This window comes from Chaetodon auriga, chromosome 22 (assembly GCF_051107435.1).
Source record: "Chaetodon auriga isolate fChaAug3 chromosome 22, fChaAug3.hap1, whole genome shotgun sequence".
In the NCBI taxonomy this organism is placed as follows: domain Eukaryota; kingdom Metazoa; phylum Chordata; class Actinopteri; order Chaetodontiformes; family Chaetodontidae; genus Chaetodon; species Chaetodon auriga.
The window spans coordinates 6,450,265-6,473,948 of NC_135095.1; the positions used below are offsets into that span (position 1 = coordinate 6,450,265).

General features: G+C 44.5%; 1 protein-coding gene across 1 annotated transcript in view; it reads right to left on the reverse strand.

The window, feature by feature from the left end:
- The window catches only part of sox5 (SRY-box transcription factor 5), a 220,911-nt gene that overhangs the window by 157,530 nt on the left and 39,697 nt on the right, over nt 1-23,684 (reverse strand). The window contains exon 2 of the mRNA XM_076721791.1: nt 22,834-22,898. The gene's annotated coding sequence lies outside the window, so the exon portion shown is untranslated. The remainder of the gene's footprint in view (nt 1-22,833; nt 22,899-23,684) is intronic.

Below are 23,684 nucleotides of genomic sequence, written 5' to 3' on the forward strand. Positions count from 1 at the left end.
AGACTTGCAAAGTCATTGTTTAATCAAAAATGCCAGCAATGTACTGGTTCCTGCCATGAGAAGGTGAACACTTGCAGGTTGTGTGACCTTGCGGCCACTGTGTGCAGCTGCCTCACTCCTCTCCTCACTCACAGCGATTTTAGCGGCCAGTGGAAACGTTGGTGAGCATCTGTTCTTCAGCAGCCACGCTTATAACAGAGAGATGTTTTGCTGATTGTTTTCATGTTTTACATGTGATTAAAAACTTGTTTGCAGTTCATTTAGATGTGGTAACAGATGCCTCTAACCCTCTATATGATCATTCTTTCTAATGTCAGTATGGCCAATCACACAGAAACGGCTGTTGTCTGTTAATAGTTATTCTGTCATCATTGTTATTATTAATTGTGATTTTCTCTGATCAACATCTCAGTGCTGCAGCACTGGAATTACCTTCAGCCTGGTTAAAAGGTGGCATCCATTAGCCATGATCACATGAGTGTCATTGATCTGACAACAGAAAGAAATTTAAGTGAATTGTGGCTTAATTTGATCATGGAAAGCAGGAAGAGACAGAACCAGAGGGATAAGTAGAGTGTCTGTCCTGCTCTTTACCAGACGTTGGACCAGGAAGAAAAGTTATTTCATATTGTTGTGGCAATAGACGCAAGTTTCATTTGCATTCTTGCATAACCTGAGCGCTCATTCATACTCGAGTGTGTGTGTTTGTGTGTGTTTTTCTGTATACATTTGAATTCTTGGCCCCTGAGAGCAAGCATCTCCACCTGGGCTACATTAGAGAGAGGAAGTGTCTTTACTGTCCTTTCGCCTTTCGGGCGCACACGCAAACACACGAGCGCGCACGCACACACACACACACCTGACAGAGCCAGGAGCGCGATCTGACCATCTCTCTGGGCGGCGGTGAGCAGAGGAAGCTCACCAAGGGCTAACGAGGGAGGATCAAAGAGCGCATTACCATGCCTCCCCTCTCCCTCTCGCTCCGTCTCCATTCCTCTCTCTGCCGTTCACAAGTAATAAGAGGCCCGCCGGCCGCCTGTCCTTGTGCTTGTTAGGCAGTGACAATAGGACGTGCCCTGAGCCAAAGGAAATGAATTATTTACCCCACTCCCTCTTGTACTCTTGAAGAAAGAAAATAAAATCCCTCTTCTTGTATTACCATTGAACTCACGGCCCTTGTATTACTCACACGCCTTGTTCTGTGGCCTTAGATGTTAAATGCTCGGAATAATTCTGTTCCCCGCTGTCGGCGAAGATATCCGTCCCCGGCTTGCCTGCGCAACACGCACACACACACACTCGCGCACAAACACAGAGGAGAAAAGGATGCATACTTGAGGAGATATGTACATGTATTTTGTGTAGGCGAGGCTACTTCATGCACACACACACACACACACACACTCAAACACATCTTAGCCTCAGTGGCATTTAGGGTGAACGTGCAAGTGAGGGCACTGAAAACAAAGCGAAGGCGATACAATGCAGGTTGGGGGGGTGTGTGTTGTGGGTGGTGTGTGTGGGGGTGGGAGGCTGCTCTTGACCAATATTTGTCTGCTAATTTATCTGATATTTACGAGACAATTACATCCATGATGAGACTTCATATCCCATGACCCCCGGCAGCATGGTGAGACCCTCACGAGCTAACGCTGTCCTCACCCAAGAGCTGACGAGAGCTGAAATTGGCTGACGAGAGTGCATCCGTACAATGTGTGTGTGTGTGTGTGTGTGTGTGTGTGTGTATGTACTTGAAGCTACTTTCTGCACAGTAGAATATGCCCTTGGTGAAGTGGCCTCCATAATTATTTCACTTATTCTCACACGTCCTCTCTTTCTCTCTCCCTTCCCCAATCGCACGTCTCCTCATCATAATTCCTCAGCACACCCCTTCCTCTTCTTCTGCCTCCTTCTCTCCTTCTTCTCCTCTCTTTTCCCATCTGTCCGCCCCTCCTTATTTTCTGTCTCCGCTTATCTTTCTTCCTCCCTTGTCCTCCGTCTTGGCCCTGCCTCTGTTCTTAGGAGCCATAATGACTGTCTTTGAAACAAGGGGGAGGAATGGTCACCTTGATAATGATGATGGTCGTGTTGGCGAAGCGGCGAGAGCGCCGGGGCGGAGCGTAGCCTGTCAGCGTGGGCTCACCTCGCTTGCTCTCCTGTCCCAGCGTCAGAGTGGGAGCGGAAACTAGTGAACAGTAAAACTGGAGATTGTTCTTTTCTTTTCTCTTATTTTCTTTTCTTCTTTCTTTCAGAGACCTGAGGCCGACACAATGTGCTTCGGGCTACGCAGGGGCCTGTGTGGGCCCCAGACAATCCATCTCTATACACTTCTACTGGTGGGGGACATGAAAGCGCCTTCATTAGCTGCGCCAAAAGACTCATATATTTCTCACAGGGCATAAAAGGCCATTGTAAAAACGCCCTCTGTTCCCTTTCAAACATAAAACGTGTCAGACGGCACAAAAGGATTCCAGTCGTCACAGAGAGCGAGGATCATTACCGAACAAGTCGGCAGAGCAGGCCGTCTAAAGTGAACGGAGCAATGAGAGGAAATCATGATTAGAGGAACACAGAGAGAGGAACGGGGTAAGAGTTTTGATGAGCAACCTAAAAGAGGAGGCTAGATGCAAAACAGTGAAGAGATGTATAAAAGAGGAGAAATGGCCTTGAGGAGAGGACCGTGATACATGCACACAGCATAATATTTCCAGGTAATCCTTTATGCTTCAGGCAGCTCTGTGTCTTTTTCTTTCTGACTTCCTGTGTGTACAAACCTTGAGTTAGGGGAGCATCTGCTCTAAAAGCTCCTTTCTGGAGTCCTTGGACAGATAATGACTGCACTGCTAATCTATTATCAACCACACAGGCCTTGCATGCCGTTGTTCCAGCTTCTCCCAAACAGAGCCTCCACAATAGATCCCGCTTTCTGGATTTCAATGGTCCCGCGACCCCCCTTCCGGCACCCAAACGCAGGGAAACTGACCCTGTGCATGACTGGCAAAGGAACTCAATTACTGGTAGGGTGCCATGGTCAAAGCTGTCTCAGTTTCATGATGCCCACACCGGCATTGTTCAGGTAGCAAATCAGCGCACTTGTAGGGAGCTTGTCCCTCATGAAATACAAGTGGAATTCAGACACAGAGAGTTCTACGGAGACCCCCGACAAAAGAAGCTGATTGAGATTGACCTCTGCTATATGCTGTGCAACAGACAATGCTGTATCTCTTACGCAAGCTCCCTTTATGCGATGAAATACAGACAGCAATGACCTCCCGATCAGAGCCATTATCCACCAAGAAATTCTTTACAGCTTTTACCGCAAAAGCGAAAGAGTCTGCAGCCATGACCAAAATCGTCGCAGTGGCAGAAATTTACAGGAAAAAAAAAAAGGATGGAACATAAAACAGATGAATAAAAGAGGACGAATGAAAAGGCCAGAAAAGAAGTTGAATAAGAGCCAGGTATTTATCTGCATAAAACTATTTGCCTTAGTGTTGGATCACACAGAGCAGGAATCCAAATGAATGTCACACGAAAATGCAGTTTTGTTCCTGTTGGGTTTTTTTTTTTTTTTTTTTTTTCAATCCCAACTGCTTCTATCAGTGCTTTGTGGTCTGGAGTGGGACTCATTGATCCAAAAGGAGGGTATTACACGCGGTGAATTGCTAGAAACAGATGTCCCTAAGTTTCAAGGTAGTGTTGTCGTGTCAAAACGTTCAGCATTATCGAATGTTTTTTTTTTTTGTTGCTATCAGGTCAAATGCATGACCTCTGAATTCAAAATTCAGCATGTGTTCAGTGGGATTCTCACCTGTTTTTCTGGAACAAAACATCTCAGAGGACTGGTGGGTATGTGCTCTTGAAATAAAGTACCACTAATTATCTGCTTAAGATGCTTAAATGCTTATGCTTTCTCCTTCTGTTCTTGTTTTGTGCTCTCGTGCTTCACTTGAGATTGTTGCAAATATGAAGCCGCTTCGTTGGATTGACCTATTTAGGAATTAGTGCACTGATAAGACAACAAAAACAGCACTTTGAGAAGGGGGGGGGGGGTGTAATGTAATGAAAAAAGTTCCCATATTTGTAACAGAGCGGATCAACTTGTCTGTGTGGCTTAAAAGACTCATTACATTATTAAGCAACAGTCCGCTGATTTGTTTTCAAGTACAAGGCTCGCTGTGCTCAACATCAGCCACTCATGTTGAGCTACGGGTGTGTGTTTGTGCTTGCGGGGAGGATGAGGAGGAGGAGGAGGAGGAAGAGGAGGGACACCAACTATCTCAGCAGACATGTTCGAGATGGAAAGCCACTGGTGACCCGCATAGGGAAAGAATATTACTACAGCAGCAAAGATTACATGGTACTTACAGAAGGTCAGGCTCCAGAGAGAGCACGGGGGAGGAAGACGGGGGGAGGGGGGGTGTACAGCATGAGAGGAAGCACGTACAGAACAAGATAGTGGAACTGATTCAGTGTGTCTCCACAGCTTTTCTATTACTGGGACTCTGTGAGTGTGTGTGTGTGTGTGTGTGTGTGTGTGTGTGAGATTTACCACTGCCGACACAGTACTAAAATGGTTGTGTGTGTCACTGTAGCAATAAAATGCGGTTTGCTGTTTCAAGTTCTCGGCTAAATTCAAATGATTTGTGTCTGAGGAGTCAAACTTCAAATCAACAGAGAGGACACTTCTTTCATAAGGTGTGACATTGAATGATTTCCTAAGCACCTATGTTCCCACTCTAGGTAACAATGATCCAGTCAGGACACAGCCCTGAATGAATGCTTAAGACGGTCATGCGCAGGCCTCTTGATTTGAGGCCCGAGCAAAAGTTTTTTGGGTTCATGCTTCTCTTTGTGCAAGCTCCTGAGCAACACTTGCATTTCCATTTGACTTCTGCCCGCTCACGCTGCCACCACAGAGCGCCTAACACAGTCCACCTCGGCGATGAAATGATTTTTGTGACGCACCCGTTTTCAGCCCAGCGCCTAAAAACTACTTTCAGGCAGTGAAACCAAGTAAATACACAATCACTTCAGAGCTCCTAAAACGCTCAAGAGAAAGGGGTAAGAGTGAGCAAGAAATAAACCCATCAGGTAGGGATCAGCAGATGTTCCTTCATTACCGTGCCTTTCACTGCATACCTGAAACAAGCCTTTTTATTTAATGAGCGTCCTGATCCAGGCGGTTTGAAAAAGCCTTTTAGAACTGCTAGATGGCAGATCACACATTATGGAACTGAAGTGTCAGGTCACCCAGCTGTACCATTCTCTCAATTTTTTTGTTGTTACGTCTTGTTTTTTTCCTTTATTTTTGGTCATTCTTTTGTCCATAGGGAATGTTTGCGGCACAGATACAAGGACATGTGACGGAAAGACATGGCACATCACGTGTCCTGCGGCAACCTTGACCGAGAAAAATTGCATTCCCACCATTTAAAAATGCCTCTCGGCTTTTTTGATTATGTTGCACTTACGTGCCATCATGTGCCTCTTTATAACACTTGAATACATGAACTTTAAAGACCTTATTGCATGTAATTCATATGTTAATCTGTTGTACTCGGCAACATTAGTTCTGACATTTCTACGAGTTAATCTGATAATGCCCCAACAAGCGTTATACTGAGTTCAGTTCAATCTTAAACACACTGTTAGGGCGCTTAAGCACATTAAGTGCAGTTCGACCAATGTGACTGTGACTGCAGTTTTATGTAAAATGAGTCCAAGTGTATCTGAATACTATGTTCAAAGTGCAGGGAGGCACAGCTGATGGAGATAACATATCTCTGCCAGTCGGCGAGGGAATACTTCTGTCACTTGGCTGGAGCATATGATTGCAGGTATATGCAGATTCTATCTGACTGGGTGAGTCGTGAGTACGGAGGCTTATCAGGAGTTTGCAGGAGCCGGCTCTCCTACAGTGGGATCCACAAACACCTGTTGAAAAGGAGCGCGGGAGCTTCTGAACTCGACACGATAAGAGACGGCGGTAAACCCACCAGTTAGACTGAAGAGTGGGATGTTGGGAGAGATGTTGATCGCAACACAAACGAGCCAAAAAAGATGGCAGAAGTTGTCGCGTAAATGTGTTCCTTTTTGCTCAGAGGAAAGGAGTCTCGACGTAGCCGCAATTTTGATATACTACACTGTATATGCTATTCTCTTCCTTTGTTTTTGTCCATTGTTTTAACGGGGGTGAAATGTTGAAAACCAGACTGGCCACGCTGAATCTTTGTGAAGATTAGCGAGCAGAAAGCACATGTGCTCTGAGGGAGGTTCACCGCGATAATTACCAAGCGCTCCCGGTTGCATCTGCCTCATGCTAACTGGTGGCAAGCCAACCAACAACATGCACGGAAAACAACAGTCCCTCTCTGCTGGCACTGCTGCCACTCGCTCGCTTTTTTTTTTTTTTTTTTTTAAAGCTCTGTATCTCTCTGCCTTTTTCTCTCCCTCTTTCTGGCCCCATCTGTCCCTCTTCCTCTTTCATCTCTTCGTCTTCTGCATCTTTATCACATTTCCTTTTTTTTTCTCCTTTTTTGCTCCTGAGCTCTCTTTTTCTCCCCTCCTACTCCTGTTTCCACTCCTCCTCTCTCTGTTCTCTCGCTCCTCTCTGCACCCGCGGCCATGTGGTCCAGGCGAGGTAGCAGGGTGACAGAAGCCGGACCCTTTGGTGTCGCAAGTTCCTTATCTCGCTTACGAGGTGCTGCTGAGTGTTTGAGCGTGTGCGTGTGTGTGTGTGTTTGTGTGTGTGCGAGCAGGGCGCTGTTCTCGAGGGCAAAGTGAGGTGTGAGAGGATGATGCACTTGATACACTGTGAGGAGAGGAGGAAGAAGCGAGGGAAAGGAGTGGAGGGAGCGACTCGCTGAGGGAGGGAGGGAGGGAGGTGGAGGCCAGGGCTGAGCTGCTTGCGCTGAGTACGCCTCCTACTGGACCTTCGTTTAGCCATCAAATAGCCGTGTGGTTCACAGAGAAAATAAAATACCTCGTTCAGTAAGTCATCAACTGGGAGGTTTTTCCTCGACTGAAAACAAGAGAAAAATGTTGGACTAACTTGTTTTCAGCATGTCTGTTTCCTGTTTCCTGTGTCATCATCATGATATTATGATACGCTGTCTGTTGTTTTAAGGAAAGTCTTTAAAAGAGTTAAAAGTGCATTCATATCAGATTACATAGCAGAGCCTATTTTGGCAGATTGTTTTCTGATTATTAAGAAAATAAGATTTTAATGACTGGAAAGATATAAGACTACATTTTGTTTAGTTTAACTCCAAACAGATAACTAACACATCTTGTTCAGAGCTGTAGAATTATGATTTAACATCATTACATGTCACTTCAATACAAGATGTTTCTACGTCATCAAATCAGTATGAAGCCTGTTATTAACTCAACATTATTATCATGCAGTTTCTACTTTTGTGATATTTTCTTGTTTTGACTGACAACACATGGGGACAGGGAGAATATGCTGACTTGTAGCACATCTCCACAGTCCAGGAGACACATTTATCAGGATCAACTGTACGTGACCCGTGGGTGCTGACGAAGGTGACCCAGCAGTAGAATGCTTTGGCTGGACACGGCATCCGTCAGGAGTGAATGCTGGTCTTGAATAGTGACAAGCAGCAATCTCCTCACTGAACTACTCCAGGATGACATGAAAATGCGAATGTAGACTTTCAACATATAAACATATCACATGTGCCATCATTAGTGCAGGCATGACCTCGGCGTGTGGGGCAGCGTTTGATGGATGAACAGAGATGAGGAGCCTCCGGGGTAAGTTAGGAGGCAGAGGTCTTTGACTGCTTCTGCCTCTCTGCAGCCTGTAGCTGACAGACAGAGCAGAATGGCTTGACTTTTGGATCGGAGCCCTTTTGTGTGTGGCACAGACGCCGAGCAGACATTGCACAGCCGTTGCGTGGACGTGGAGGCCTCGGGTCGCCGCTACACTGTTATTAAAAACAGTGTGATAGCATGTGGGCTGTTCCCTCTACTCTCCCTGTTTCTTCTCTCTCTTTTCTCTCCTTGAGCACAATCAATCACTCCTCTCTTGCCCTCCGTTCAGTAATAAACTACCGCAGTCCTCTGCTTCTCTTTTGTTTTTAGCTGTGTTTACCAGCGAGGACGCTTTCGCACAGCCAACCAGCTGACTTTATTTTCGTCTCAGAGGCCCTCTCTCCCACGACCATACATTTCCCTTGCTGTTTATCTCATATACCTCTCCTGTCATTTATCTTTCCCTCTTCTCTTCTTGCCATTTTACACTCCGAAACTTTCCACTACTACGTCTCAGTGTTCAAGGAGCTTGAAAAAAAAACATCACACAGCCTTGTTGTGAGTCTTCTTCAGCTGACTTGAGCACCCACCACCCACCCACCCCCAATTGGGAGACAAGTGTTTTTCAAAGACGCTCTCTTGGGGGTCCTTGAAGAAGATGACGACAATTCTCAGGGTAAACCGTGGGCAAAAAAAAAAAAAAACACATCCCGTCATTCAGTGCTACTAAGTGAAATGGCAAGCATTTGGAACCAAAGGCTTTTTTTCTAGATCTGCCTGTCCGTCCGCTCTTTGAAGTGAAAGGTGTTTTAAAAATCGCCGCTGTTTTGGACCTTTTGAAAATGTCACTGTGAATCGGTTATTCTTCATGCAGTGTACTGACAGACGCGCACACACATATAGACAGAAATATACAGTATATTGTAATATTTCTAACTAGAATATTCATCACTTTTTCTCTGTTTGTTGAGTCGCTGATCTGTAGTACGATCAAGTGCTGACCGGGGTCTTTGACTGACTGGCACCTCGGAAACAACTGCAACTATCTGCAGAGGAGATGTGATGGCTTACTCTAACAGAGGCAAAAATCCTCATTTCCCTCTCATTTTCCTCTCATTTCCACGTTCACTTTCTCCTGAGAGCGCCTCAAAATGGGCTCTATTACAACACCATCACAAGCTCCTTTTTTAAAAAGTGGATACAGATGCGCACACAGGTATTCAGGAGCCAAAATATTCACATTACAAAGACTTGACTGAACTGTGTGTGTTCAGGCGTGGAGACTCATATGCATAGGCAAATCGCATGCAAAAAGTCAGTCCCAGAGATCACGTCTTCCAACCTAACATGGGCTGGAGCAAAGTCACACGTGCACACACGCACGCACATACACAGCTGTATTTACATAATTTATGGGGTCATTACACTTACCTAACCATAACCATAACCACTACATGCCTGACCCTAACCTTAACAAGACCTAAAACTAAAACTCACCAAAAATTTCTTGGTTCGTCTTTCCACTGTTCCAACATTCATCAGTACCTCTGGTTTGGTTGAAATAAACTCTTAATGCAACAAATCAGGAGGGGAGCGAGAGAGAGGGTGGACATCAGAGAAGCAGCAGGGAAAACAGCGTGTAGAGTTGGAATATTTACACATTATTACTGGAGCAATTTAAATATGTCAAACTTAAACAGATTTTCCCAGTGTATACATAAAAAAACAATTACTGAACAGAAACTCTGCTTTTGTGACTTCTGTCCACTATGCAGTGCATTCAGTGCAGCCGCCGCACTGGCGCAGCCTTTTTTCCAAAATCAAATATTAATTATGACGATTGAATGTATGGATGTTTTTACAATTCAAATAAAAAAAAATCCTTGACAGGCCTAGCGTGCAGAGGTGTGAATGTAGGCCAGCTTTCTTCCCCTCTCAAGCTCTCTTTCTTTCATTCTTGACACAACTGCTTCTGTCCCTTTCCATATGTGCAAACATGACTGCTTTTGAGGAGAGACTGTCCAGACTTGTGAATAAACTGTGGTCATTCAGGACAGGTGGAAACACTTCTGTCATTAGAAAATGGTCCGAGAGGTCAGACTATCGCATGCACCGAATACTGGTATACTGAAACATCTTAAGCATCTATTACATCAGTCATGTGGCCAGTCAGTCATCAATTGAATGGGTAAGTTTCCCCCTCCTCGTTTGACAGGGAGTCAGGTAGCCAATCAGCCAATCAGTCAGTCAGAGAAACGGGAAGGTGAACAGGCAGGCATTATTCCTGGCTGCAGTAAAAAAATATCAAACAAATAATAAGAAGAAACAGTTTTAAAGACAAAAATTGAAAATCTATAAAATAAGATGGAGGACAAAATGCACTTGATAATAATAGTACAAATAAGACACAAATAAGGATGTAAATAAAGTAGTTGCAGTAGTACACATGATGCATAAAATCAAGTAGAATACAGTGACAAGAAGTGCAGCAGAGTACGACTGTGAGGCACGGCTCAAACGTTTCAGGCCTGTAAATCACAGCTAGGTACAAGCTAAACCGAAGACATACATTTTTAACTTTCTTTTAGAAATCTGAGCCGATTCCCCAGGCCCAGCGTGCCCGGCTCCAGCCAGCCAGGCGAAAGAGGTGGAGCCAGGAGGCCTATCAAAGGTCCATCCACAACGGACCTCATTACGGCTTCAAGAGGCACAGTCACACCTCGTTCCAGCCATCCCACCACCCGGCCCCGGAACCCACTCTGCTATTCTCTTGCTCTGTCTCTCTTGTTCTGTTTTCTGATTCCCATTCACTCTCACTCATCCTCACCATTCTCTCTCTCTGTTTGCCTCTCTCATCTGTCTTTCCTAGAAGGGGCACGTCAGATGTAAACAAAACCCAACGCCAGCCACTAATTAAATAGATGAGCGGTATTAACATAACCTGAAAGCCCCAGCCAATTGTACCCCCCTCCACTTCCCTTTAATACCCCTCCTCCTCATCCCTCCATCCATTTTTTGAAATTTTTTTCTTGTTGTTGTGATCCGAGCAGTGAGCGCCAATTGTGGGCAGTGTAATTACCATTAGGACAGAAAGACTAGCATGTCTTTGATATGGTAATGACGCTTCATGTACACCCTGTACACCCTCCAACCCCCATCCCTAACCAGCACACACACACACACACACACACACACCCGCTCCATCACCTCCCTCTCCTGTAAACCCCCCCCCCCCCCCCCCCCCCCCCCCGACACACACACGCGCACACACTTCCAAATAATCTCATCCATGAATATCAAGTAGGGCAACTCGTCAACACCTGATAGTGACGGCTGCAGTTTTGCGTGAGCTGCTCAAGGGTGACGGGAGGGGTGAGAGAGCAAAAGAGATGGAGGGGAGAAAGAAAGAGCGGATGGGCGATGGATGAAGCAACGGAGGGCAGGGTTGGGGGCAGGGGTGGGGTACGAAACATAAGTGCCAAAATTGCACAGACAGACAGAGAAGGGGAGGAAGCGACAAAGGCAGAGCAGAGCGATAACGGGAGAGGAAAGTGAAAAGATGACAAAATTGTGGCTAAAGAGTAAAGGAGGTGGAAGGGCAGGAGCGGGCTTATCACGGGAGGGTAACCTCAGTTATTGTCACATGCTAGCTACATGACCGTCGGCTCCTGCTTTAATTATTAATTGCACTTGTCAGGCGTCATTAAGTCCTCTTTAGCATCTCAGTGTTGGTCTGACCAGACAAGAACACCTCCCGCTGCTAGCATTGTTCTGGTGACATTTTCTTCCTCCCCTCTTTCTTCTCTCGTCATCTTCTCCTTACTTTACTAAACCTTCCTGCCACGATCATAAAGACCTCAAGCCTAACCTCTAATTTCAGCGCCCTCACCTCTTTCTCGATGTCTTTCTACTTATATCCGCCCTCTCTTCTGACTCCTGCTCCCTTTCTCTCCATCATCTCTCATCCTCTGTGTCCGGGCTCTGGCCTCCAGCCCACGGATGGAACAGGAACAAACCGACTGCCCAGCTCCCTGCTGTCTCTCTCTCATCCCAACTACACACACCATCCCTCCAATGCCTCCATCAGTCCAAATCCCGTAGCCTTTCCCCTCAACACCACGTGGCCCTGGCCAGCCGCACAAAATAGCCATGGACCTGGATCCCATGAACAAGAGAGAGCGACGAGTCTCATGGGGACACAATGCACAATGTCAGATGCACACTGTGTTCCTGTGCATTCAGCGTCTCGCCTTTGTGGTGCTACAAACCCGATGCCATTGGCTCTGCAACACGAAGCCTACGCCAGCTAAAGAGAAAAACTGGATTCAACACAAAAAATGACCCAATTAAACTTCAAAAAAGATACAGTATATATACCATGTAATCACATGTGAACTTGTGCTGTACACTGTACAAAAAACAGCCTGATTTTTCATTGGACAACGGACACACAGTGCACTTTTAGTGCAGACACTGTATGCTGGCAGTGCCCTCAGGCATTGTGTGCCACAATTGTTCCACATGCTGGCAAAGGTGGCTTTGTTAGAGGCCATACATCATGTGCATCATGTACACTTTGGTCGACGGGCCTACAAATTTACCCACTGCATCACACATCTCCTCCAAGTAAGGTGCAAATTCATAAATGGCTTTGCAAAATATGTTTTGGATAAAATATAACTGCTGGCTCACCTGTGTTCAGTGGCAACAATTATTTCAGTCAAGGGAGTGTTGTGTCCCTGGGAGTCAAAGGTCATAAGGAGGTGGTCAGGGTAGATGGCGGGCCTAAAAAGTTCAGTACTTGGAAATCTTTCATCCAGAGAGTGATTAGGTTTGGGCTACTAAAACACTTTAGCTGAGGCTGAAAGTACAGACGCTCAGATCTATCGGTTGCCAATTATCAAATCAGTGACAACTCAGCCTTGCCGCATGTGTGCCATTAAGTTTCTAGGTACTCCGTAGGTTCTCAGTTTTAGAGATTACACTGCGTATTTCAGTTGTCCTTCTAGACTGACTTGTTGCATTGCTCCTTGGGAGATCTTTGTACGGCTTTGTTGATTGAACGGACTCAGTAAAAGCATGTTGGCAGAATGAGACTCTAAGTACACTGAGTTGCTTAAACATAACGATAAAAATGTTTGTCATGAGTGGATATTGAAAAAAAGTCCTCTCACAATTTTAATAGAAAACATAATCTCTTCACTGAAATTATGTAGATAAAGAATAAGTGTGCTCTATAATCTTTGTCTATAGTCTTATATTTAAGACTTGAAAATTCTGCTATACTGCTATGCTCTTCTGAATTTACATTGCTACTTGGAAAAGCCCTTTAAGATGAAACATGTCATTTTAACATTGATAAAATGTTTATATAACCCTATGGTTGTGGATGGAGGTGAGGGAGGCTGAGAGCAGGCAGCCCTCCCTGCTCTCTCTCACTTTCTGTAGTCCCGCCGGCTCCCCAGTGGGCCGCAGAGAGCAGAGGGAGCCCCGGTCGATCAGAGGGGAGCCCAGATGGACTGAGGCGCGCACGCACACACACATACACACACACATGCATACACACACTCACTCAGTCACTCACATGTCATATGTTATCCCATCTGCACTGTCACCAAGCTGCCTGTAACCCCAGGGCCTTGCGGGGGCTACACACACGCACGCACACAGACACAGTATGTACACACACACACACACACACACACACACACACAAACAGAGTCAAGCAGTCACACACAAAGGTCATAAAAATGTGTGACTGCGTACACACGCACATACATACACAACTGAGGTGTTCCGAGTGTGTAATTGGAGGTGAAGATAACTGCTGCCTCTCTTGTTCGCTTGAGTGGGCACCTGCGTTGTAGCAGTCATACACACACAAACACACATAGACACATACAGCATACACGCACACTCCTCAATATGAGTCTTTTCACATGAGCGACAATGCCATTCTATAGGTAAACATTGTTGTATGATCCACCATGTGTATTCTGTCATATAGAGGTCGAATGAATTGAGCTGAATCCATAAATACACAAGTGCGTTTCTCACTGTCGACAATTAATAGACTGACAGTGTGTAAATAGATACAGATATTGTCATAGCAGAACATGCTCTGTGTTACAGGTGAGAAAAGAGTTAGCTGTGGCTGTTGTACAAGTACAATTGGCAGTTAGATGGTTCTGGCTATTTACTGAATACACACAATGTCAATCATATCAAGGGTCTGGAAGAATGGTGTATGTATCATCAATAGACTGGCATTTAAGAGGAGAAAGCATTGACCTGGAGATGGTTATTAGGTCTGATTTTCCTTGTTTTAGCCATAATGATAATAATAATAATAATAATAATGAACTTTATTTATAGCACTGCTCTTAACAATGTCACAAACTGCTTCACAGAGGATAAAAAAAACAATAATAAAATCACACAGAGATAAAAAATGAAGAGACTTAAGCCGAACCTCAGCAGGTAAATCATTTTAGGGTTTGTGGGCCTCGACTACCAGACAGGCTCCGGGAATGCTGATCCAAATCGTCGCTATAGACATTTGCTGATTAGCCCTGAACACAAAGTCGAGCGGAGCTTCGACAAATTAAACTTCTGCTATTGATACTTTACTTAAAAAAGTAAGTTATATGAATCATTTCAAAAGGGATAAAAAATTTGGTACCCAAAAAAACGAAAGAAACCAAAAGGAAAGAAGTCAAAAATCAAAGTTCAAGTTCAACCTTTAAAACTTGTAAAAAGGAGTCGAGCAGTTGAAACATAACTCCTATAAAACGGTTCACAGAAAATCAATCAAATCTGAAAACTGTGAAACTGTGAAAATGAAACTCTATTGTCTGCTCTCTGTCTCTCTCACACACACACACACACACACACACACACACACACACTGAACTCCGACCTGCTTATTTATCATCAGTCACATAAGAAAATGAGCTAAAGGGCCTAAATGTAAAATTTACATGCCTGAAACAACAAATGCGCTCACACACACAGGCCTTTGTCTAACAGAATGAGACCAGTAATCTTTCCTCCACTTATCTTGGACATGTCAGCTAAATGGGAAGTGAAAAGTCAAATATGAGATGTCACATTTAGTTTACCTCCCTGCCTACTCCCTCCATCTCTCCCTCCCCCCCCCGCTCTCTCCCTCCATCCTTTGCCCGTTTTGTTCCGCACATCTCTATTTGATTGCATCTCCCTCCGCCTCAACGTGATGCTCACACAACACACAATACTCAGCTCCCATCTGGATGACGGTTGTGTATCGGCATGTTGAGTTAATGGATTTTATACAGAGCATGGAGGGTTCAGTCTGAGTGTGGAGTAAGGTGGACGGAAGACTGAGACTGAGAAGACAAAACGACGATCGCCACATCTGCAAGAAGCAAATTCAGACAATTTTACCCAATGATATGCAGTATGATGTTGCAGAATTTCCTGTTGTTAAAGGAAGTGACCAGGTGAATGGTCACCGCTGGCGCTATAAGCTATCGTGAACGCTCTTAGCAAGCTGGATTTAACAGCACTTAGTTTTAACAGAGATCTGCTGTCCACTCTGTTAGTCCAAAGTCAATGATTCTAAATCTAATTTTTCTTTTACTCCATATTCATCCATTCTGCTGCATTAACACTGCTCGTGGAAACCTTGGCCAAGAAGAAAAGCTCCAAAATATAACAGAAAAAGCTGTCAAGGCCATTGCATGTGCTCAAATTTGAATTTTGCTTTAAAATAGAACAACTGTTGAACAAAATGAAAAGCGTGAGGGAATTCAGAGGAGTCAGGTTGGGCCTTGTTAGCTCAGTCTGAGAAGAGAGACCCCGCTCTCCTGACGCCACTTTCAGGTTAGCCCGAGAATAACAGCATGACAAGTTTACTCCCCAGATGCTAAAACAGTGTAACTATGCATATACAGCAGCACTTGGCACTAGAGTTTAAGCCCATCACGAGCTTGGTTAAAAAATTTATTTGTTACCATTCAAAAGTTGCTTTTACCATCACAGGAGCAGGTGCATCAAACATCCCCTTCACTGGGTAATTTTCCTTTTTCTGCAACAGAAAAGTTTTTTCTGACGACCTCTGGAGCCAGACAGCTATGATAACTTTGAAGCAAGCTGAAAAAAGCAATAATTAATTAGGTGGATGTGTCATCACCACATCGATCACAAGACTCAATAAAGTCTTGTTTAAAAGCTGCAAAGTTGTGGCTTCTCTGCACCTCTGAGCGATTGTCTCAAACTTGGTTAATTACATAACACACCACTTTGCAGGTGTAAAAATCACTGCGGTGCATTGAAAGGTCCCTCTGGAGACTCCAACCAACAGGAAATTGCAGTAAAGAGTTTAATTGTAGAATTGAGAACACTGGGAGGTATAAATTCTTTCTCCGGCACTCAGGAGAGTGTTTTCTTTGTTCCTGTCGGTGGGAGAGATAACAATTCCTCCCACCGTTAACTACCTGCCTGCCTGCCGACCGGGTTTTGTTGTGCTTTCTTGTGTTTTGTTGTTGCTAATAGGCCTAATTGGCCATAACCCAGGCACCCAGGGAGGGGGTGTGGGGGGGGGGTGGGAGGTAATGAAACTACCTGCTCTCTATCTCTCTCTCCTTTGCCTCTGGTCTCCAGCTCACTTTCTCTTTTTCTCTTCAAGGAGAAAGAATTCCACAGAGGAACAGAAAGCGCATTAAGGAGAGGGTGTGAGCTGAGACAATCTATGAGGCCCGGAGCTCTCTGCACACACACAAACACACAGACACAGACACAAACACAGGTAAAGGGGAAGGGATAAGGTGGAGGAGAAGGGAGCACGAGCAGGTAGAGCGCAGGAAAAAGAGAAAGGAAAGCGTGCATGTCTGTGCGGTTCCCCCAAGAGCGAGGAACAAAGCCAGGTAATGTTTATGGATGACAATCTTTAAAGGCCTGGCGTTTGCTGAGCAGCACTTTGATACTAAAAACACCCTTGATTATCACTGGGTCAGGCTATAGAGTGGGTGCTCTTGATGTTTAATTGATGTGGCTGTTTTGTGACAGTTAAATACATCACGCTGCTGTTTTGATCTCTCCACTACGCCATATCATATAGCCGCAGAGAGCCATTGATGTGAGATTCATTTGTTCTGCGCCGCATATAGTGATGCTCTATTTGATCTGTACACACGTGGTTAATCTTTAACTGTAACATCCCTCTGTGTGTGTGTGTGTGTGTGTGTGTGTGTTGGCGTGTCCGGCTCATCAGCACGCCATTCTGTTGTTCTTCTTTCCAGGAAGCCACCAGTACAAAAGCCATGCAAACAACAATACATTTGCGTAAAATAAGCAGTATGTGTGAGTGTACGCGTGTGTGTGTTCTGGCTACATAAATGAAAACACACACTTCGCAACGCTACAGTGACACACATCTGCGTCCTTGTGCAGAAATGATTTTTTTTAATACTCCTCTGAGATAAAGGCAGAGAAACTGCCCTGCCCGCACTCTGAGGGAATACTATGAGAACAGTATGTTAGTGGGCAGATTGTTTGTGTGTGTGTGTGTGTGTGTCTCTGTGAGTGTGTGTGTTTGGAGCAATGGGACCTGAAGGAACACCGCGAGGACAATCTGTCGCCCCTCCGCCTGGGCCCTGGGTGACAGATGATGTGCTCCCACTGCTGATCTGTGTGTGTCTATGTATATGTGCGTGAATGTGTGTGTGTTGGGGGGGTTTGACCATATGGAGACAGCTTGCGACAATAACAATAGCTTTATTCCAGCCATGTTGTCAGAGGTTTCAGATGTTTCGGCCAAAATGAATACAGAGATCGTCCTTGCTCTGTGGCAACAAGCTTCCACCGAATCCCTACTGGCTCCAAGTGTGCTGACATTCAAAAAGGTACGTTTGACCCCCGCATCCACTGGTCCAGAGGTCCAAGAGTCACCCTTAATAATACATAAAAAGTAAGAGGCGCATCAAGAGATGTTCTTGCGGAGGAAGCACATACATGCAAGCGGGCGATGGGATACACATTCCTGCCAATGTCTTTACACCGACAGTGGCAGTAACGCACAAAGAAGCACCGAGACAATGCTATGCACCAAGGCAGTGAAGAAGACCGCGAAGACAAAAAAAGAAGAAAAAAAAACAGCTTTGCAAACGGTTATGAGGAAGAAACATGTTTATCAGTTCTCAAGGGCACAGAAAATGTGTTATGGCGAGAAACACTGAATGTAAACATAACTTTCACTTGTTTACAAGAAAACTCCATAGAATATCATGATGAATGAAAAATATCAGCATTTAAGGAAGTCATTTTGCATCAGTATATACTACTACAAACTTTTAGAGAATACACATTAAACGATTCATTTCGATGTGAGGAAATATTACATAAAATTCTTGACTGTCCAGATTCATATCCAGACTCCAAATGACAAAAACAACGGTGGGAAGTAATGAAGAGGAACTGATAGAGCTGTTAATGCTGCCACTTTTTCTGTCGTGATCTCCTCTAACAACCTTCTAGAATGCCGTCATGTTTTGTTGTTTTTACATCATGCAAGATTGGCAAGTACGTGAACCCGTCTAGTTTCATCGCAGCTCCTTCTGCACACTGCGAGTGTGCAAATCATGACGGTCAAGATTACGTTTACATAGCCCCATTTGATTTGGACAACTCTCTGCAACTAGTCCCACGTCTGGATGATTTGCTGACCCTCTCACACAACAGCAGGTGATAAATGAATAATAACGTTTGCACAAAATCATGTAAGAAAAGAAGTGATCCTAATGAATGACAATGCTGACCACAGATTTGAATACTGTATGTAGTTGTGCTGGGTCACATTGCACAGGAACTCAGAGGGATTATTTTCTTGCACAAAAGAGGAAGCAGAAATTTTTCAAGACAAACACAACTTCATTCCAGTTCCTCTGTTCAGACTGCACAATATCAGCTGTGTGTTCGAACACATACTGGAAGTTCCTTGGATATTAATAAAGTCTACAAAGGCCCTTATCCTTGTCCTTTCTCTTGTTTTCCCTAAGACAACTAAATAAGGAGTGACGACAGGGAGGGGAAATGACAGATTTATGGTAAATGTGGTTTAAATTTTTGGAAAACCCAAACTGCTACACACATCACCTTTAAAACTACCCTCTCACCACCACATACTCGCATTCGCTATCTCTCAGTTGTGCACGGCTGCAGTGACCACAGGCCAGTCTCCTGAGCATTACTCACCATTGTATTTACAGTGAAGCCCAGGGATAAACTCACCCTTTGTTACCAAGCACTTAAGACCTGACGTGTGGTGTATACACACTGCAGAGAGGGGGTGGTGTGTGTATGTGTGCATTCATGCTTGTGTGTGGATTTTGGACAGCCGTTTGTCTCTTAAACTCAAACAAAAGAGCGCACATCCTCGATCACAGCTTTATCTGTTTATGCCATCAGCTCCTCAGCACCCACATGGCTGTAAACACACCAACCCACCCACTCCGTGTCACACAAACACACACGTATTAGAAAAAAGCAAGCACACAGGTGGAGGACCAGTGTCCTGTGTCTTTGAACTACTACGTCTCGGTAGAAGTGAAGAGTTCATGTATGTATCATATCCAAAGTGCATTACTGTACTATATGCATGATTCCACTTGTCACAAGATTTCTGGACTCTTGTGGAAAACCAGGTAAATTCTCTAATTCTCCAAAGTCTCCAAACCACAGAGATCTAGGTAGAAGCTACAGAAGCACTGCTTGCTGAACAGGGATCACAGCAGACATCCCTTGCTGTGAGGCTGTCGTGGAACTCATGTCATCACAGCTTGGCATTGCATGGTTAAAGCAGACCGACCCGGGCCCATGGAAAGACCCTTTATGAAGTTACAAAAGATGTGTCAGGGGACGGAAAATGCCTTCCACCACATGCACTTATCATTCAGAGAGTGCACTGTGTCGCCTTCACCCTACTGATCATGTTTCCTTCATCCAATAAGCAACTTTGTGTTAGTATACTGCATACAAACATGTTGGAGTTTCCTTGAACGCACCAACAAATACGAGTTTTCACAACAGTCCCTCCTTCCTTCTGTATTGTTATTCGACAGTAATGTGGTTTCTACAGAAAAATAAAGGTAAATAGTGAACAGAGGGATGGATAAACTATCTCTGTACAGTCATGAATGAAAACCAAGTGAGAGACTGTTCAGGGGCAACAGCATGTAGGTGAGCTATTCACAGAAAGTGTGTCTGTCACATTGACTCATGGCGACAACCTGCTCTCCCAGAAGTTGACCCAGAAGTTGAACAGGAAACGGACACACAGTGAAGTGACCCAGCGTTGGGGCCGGTGACCCCGTTAGCGGAGCCCCATCAGTACCCCAGTTTCTCTCTGCTAACATTAAAGACAAACTGGACGTGATGGAAACTGCATCAAACCCAAGGGTTCCATTCTCAGGCTGCCCGTTTGGCCTTGTTTCCTGGACAGAGCAGAGGAGCAAAACCCATATGTCAGACAATATAATGCCCTGTGAAGCATACCACCCCAGTGGTATCTGACAGAAAGGGGAGAAAGAGCACACATGCACAGACACACAATCTGATTTGAGGACAGGGCTTTCTGGATGGCCGCTCTGGCAGATGAAGAGACAGCACTGACACAGAGTCTGTTTCTGTCAAAGTGTCTGTGTGTGTGCGTGTGTGTGTCAGCGCTCCGACACACACACACACACACACACACACACACACACACACACACACACACACACACACACACACACACACACAGTCACTGTGTTTACATGCATTTGTTTGCTTCTGAAAGTTTGTGTACCTATGAGAATGTGCATATGCTCTCTTTTTTGTTTATGCTCATGTCCACTGTGTGTGTGTTTGTGTGTCTTCATTGTTACTGGCTGTATTTGCCCTCTCGACACACACAGGCACTCACACACACCACTCATGCTATCTCCCACTCTTTGTCCCTTGTGCAGATGGCATGTGGGTCTTTCCTCTTCTATTCTGTCCTCGTGGTCCCTCAGTACTGACTGTCTGGGCTGGCGAGAGCCATATGTCCCAACTAAACTGACCTAACTCACACCTCCCTGTCTGTCTGTCTGTCAACTTACCTGTCTGTCTCTCTACTTTTCTTCCTACCTTTTTTTTTATTTTTATTGTTTGTACTAAACATCTTTTAAAAAGTCAACGACTCACTCACTGAATCAAGTTGACCTCAGAGGTATTTCAGTGCTAAAAAAATAAAACAGGCTCTCTGTCAAAGCTCCATATGTCTCTTTTGTCTCAGCTGTCCTTTGCTGTCCTCATCTCCCGCGGCTTCCATTTCCCCAAACAAACAATCCCACTGTCCCTACCCTCCATATGCTGTTCTCTGACCATTCGCCTTTCTGGCCCTCTAACCCCTCACACTCACAGTTCCCTATTCACTAGTTCAAGGAAAACAGGGAATACAGCTAAATACACTGAGCATCTGAGCAACATGGCAGCAGAAAGACAGCACATACATGTGTATTGGTTAACCTTTGCATGGTGTTGCTTGAGAATAAATGAGTCAGTCTAACTAACATCTCCAAAATTCTACTTGGAAGCAAAGTAAAGCAGGGAACAAACTACTGGCCTTGGAGCCAGATTCAGTTCAAATCACATTTTTACATCTGCTGCACAAACATTTTTATTTCCTATTTTCATTTTTCATTTTAATTACTTTTTTTGCAAGGCTGCAAAATCAGAGCATTGCAACAATCTCTTTACTTCACATTTAGCATTCAGCAAGCTGTGCGTCAATGCACAACATCTAAACATGAACATGTTCACTACAAACAGTTGCGCTCTGATTTACTGACTATAATGTGACTACTTCCTGTCTCATCTGCAAGGAGAAAGCTGCTGCTTTTGCTCAAGGTACAAAAGCAGCAATGCTCTACTGGTTGTGCAGAGCAGTATGGAGAAAGGGGAAGGTGGACAGTTGCTCAGTTTCAAAGTTGGTGAATAAAACAGAGGTCATGTTGCTCTCTGTCCCTCGAGACACTGTCCGATGCCAAGACCAATGAGGTTTGTTCTTTTATTTTTTATGTCTGTATCTGGGTTGTTAGTCTCAGCTCCCAAGGAGTTTCCTGTGCTGTTGACTCACTGTGACTCCCATTTCTCCAGAGGAGAAATGCATTTTGTATAGTATTCTCAAATGCCATTTCCAGCTCATATTAGCACTTTTGAGATGTGTACAGCTGTGATTTTTTTTCCCCCAACGCTTCTCAGAAAAAATGTTGTCAGCAGGTCTAACAAGACACATTAGAGGCTACTGCGCTAATTCCCCTCCTTCACACATACACATAATCACAAACAAACACACCCTCCCTTCCCATACCCTCCATGTCAAATGTACAGATATGATGCTTACTCGGTGCCCACTGGCCCTTTGGAGGCCAGCTGAGAATGCCGATTGGCTGGATGCTGACTGTGTAGTCATGGAAACTGACTTGAGCCCTGTGTGTCACCTCATGAAGGCCACATAAAAGCTGGGTTACAGAGGGAGAGAGAGGGAAAGTGTCCATATGCATGTGTGTGTGTGTGTGTGTGAGAGAGAGAGAGAATGAGAGTGAGAGTGAGAGTGAGAGTGAGAGAGAGAGAGAGAGAGAGAGAGAGAGAGAGTGTGTATTCGTATTTTTTTTGTACATATTTGTGTGTGCGTATACACACTCACATACACATACATATATAATTATATACATATAGAAAATTTGATCATCGTCATTATTTCTAACACCAAATCACTCTTCTTCTGTTTTTGTCATTTTTTTTCACACTTGCTTTGGCAAAGTAAACATCTGTTTCCCCTGCCAATAAAGCCCCTTTGAATTTGGATTTGAGAGAGAGAGAGCACAACTGAGACTATTTCTCAACCCAGTTCAACGTGAGTTTGTATGAAATAGTTTTTAAAAGTCCCATGAGCAAGTACATACTTAAGTACAGTAAGTCTATATATATGTGAGTGTGTGTGTGTGTGTGTGTGTGTGTGTGTGTGTGTGTGTGTAAATAGCAGCTGACCTACAAATGTCCCTGGAGAGGTGGCTCTACTGCAGAGTGGATACCCATCAGAGAGATGACGGACCCTGGTAAAGAAAAGAGAAAGAGTTTTAGCTGGATTTCACACTCAGAGAACCAGCCAGGCCAACAATAACATTGTGGGACACACACACCGTGCAGACAAAACACTGCTAGTCAGATATTACAGAGAGAGAGAGGAGAAAAGAGGAAAAGAAGAAGAAGAAAAAAGTGTGAAGCCGGCAAGACTCTCAGAAAGACTGAAGGACAGTGGAGAGCAAAGCAGAGATGAACCAACAACAGGAAAATCAATGACTATAAGAGGAGAAAAAGAGAGACATGAACTCCTAAAGATGAGAAAGGGAATGAGGAATAAAGAGAATTAGAATTACCACCTTGCGGTTGTATGTCTCCACCAACCAGCCAAGTTGCACTTTATATCCATGTCTGTCAGACTCATATAATATATGTAGTGAAGACTTTGAAGAAATTCAATAAAAGGTATTAGGTGTCTTTTTATGTCATCACTATATTGACATGTATTATTCCAGTGAATAATGTCCAGTGAAAAGCATGCTGTCTTCACTTAGAGACTATTTTTACAAAGGAGTTCAGAGGACTGACAGAGAGCTTCATCACATGGTGCAACAACAATAATCACCTGAAGCTCAATATCAGCACAACCAGTGAGCTTCTGGTGGAATACGATGCTTCAACCAGTGAGCTTCTGGTGGAATACGATGCTTCAAACATGGATGCTGCAGCAAAGAAAATTCTAAAACGTGGATGCTTCTCTCACATCTTCACCCCAGCAGCACAGAAGATCTAAACAATCAGCCCAGTTTCAAGGTGGA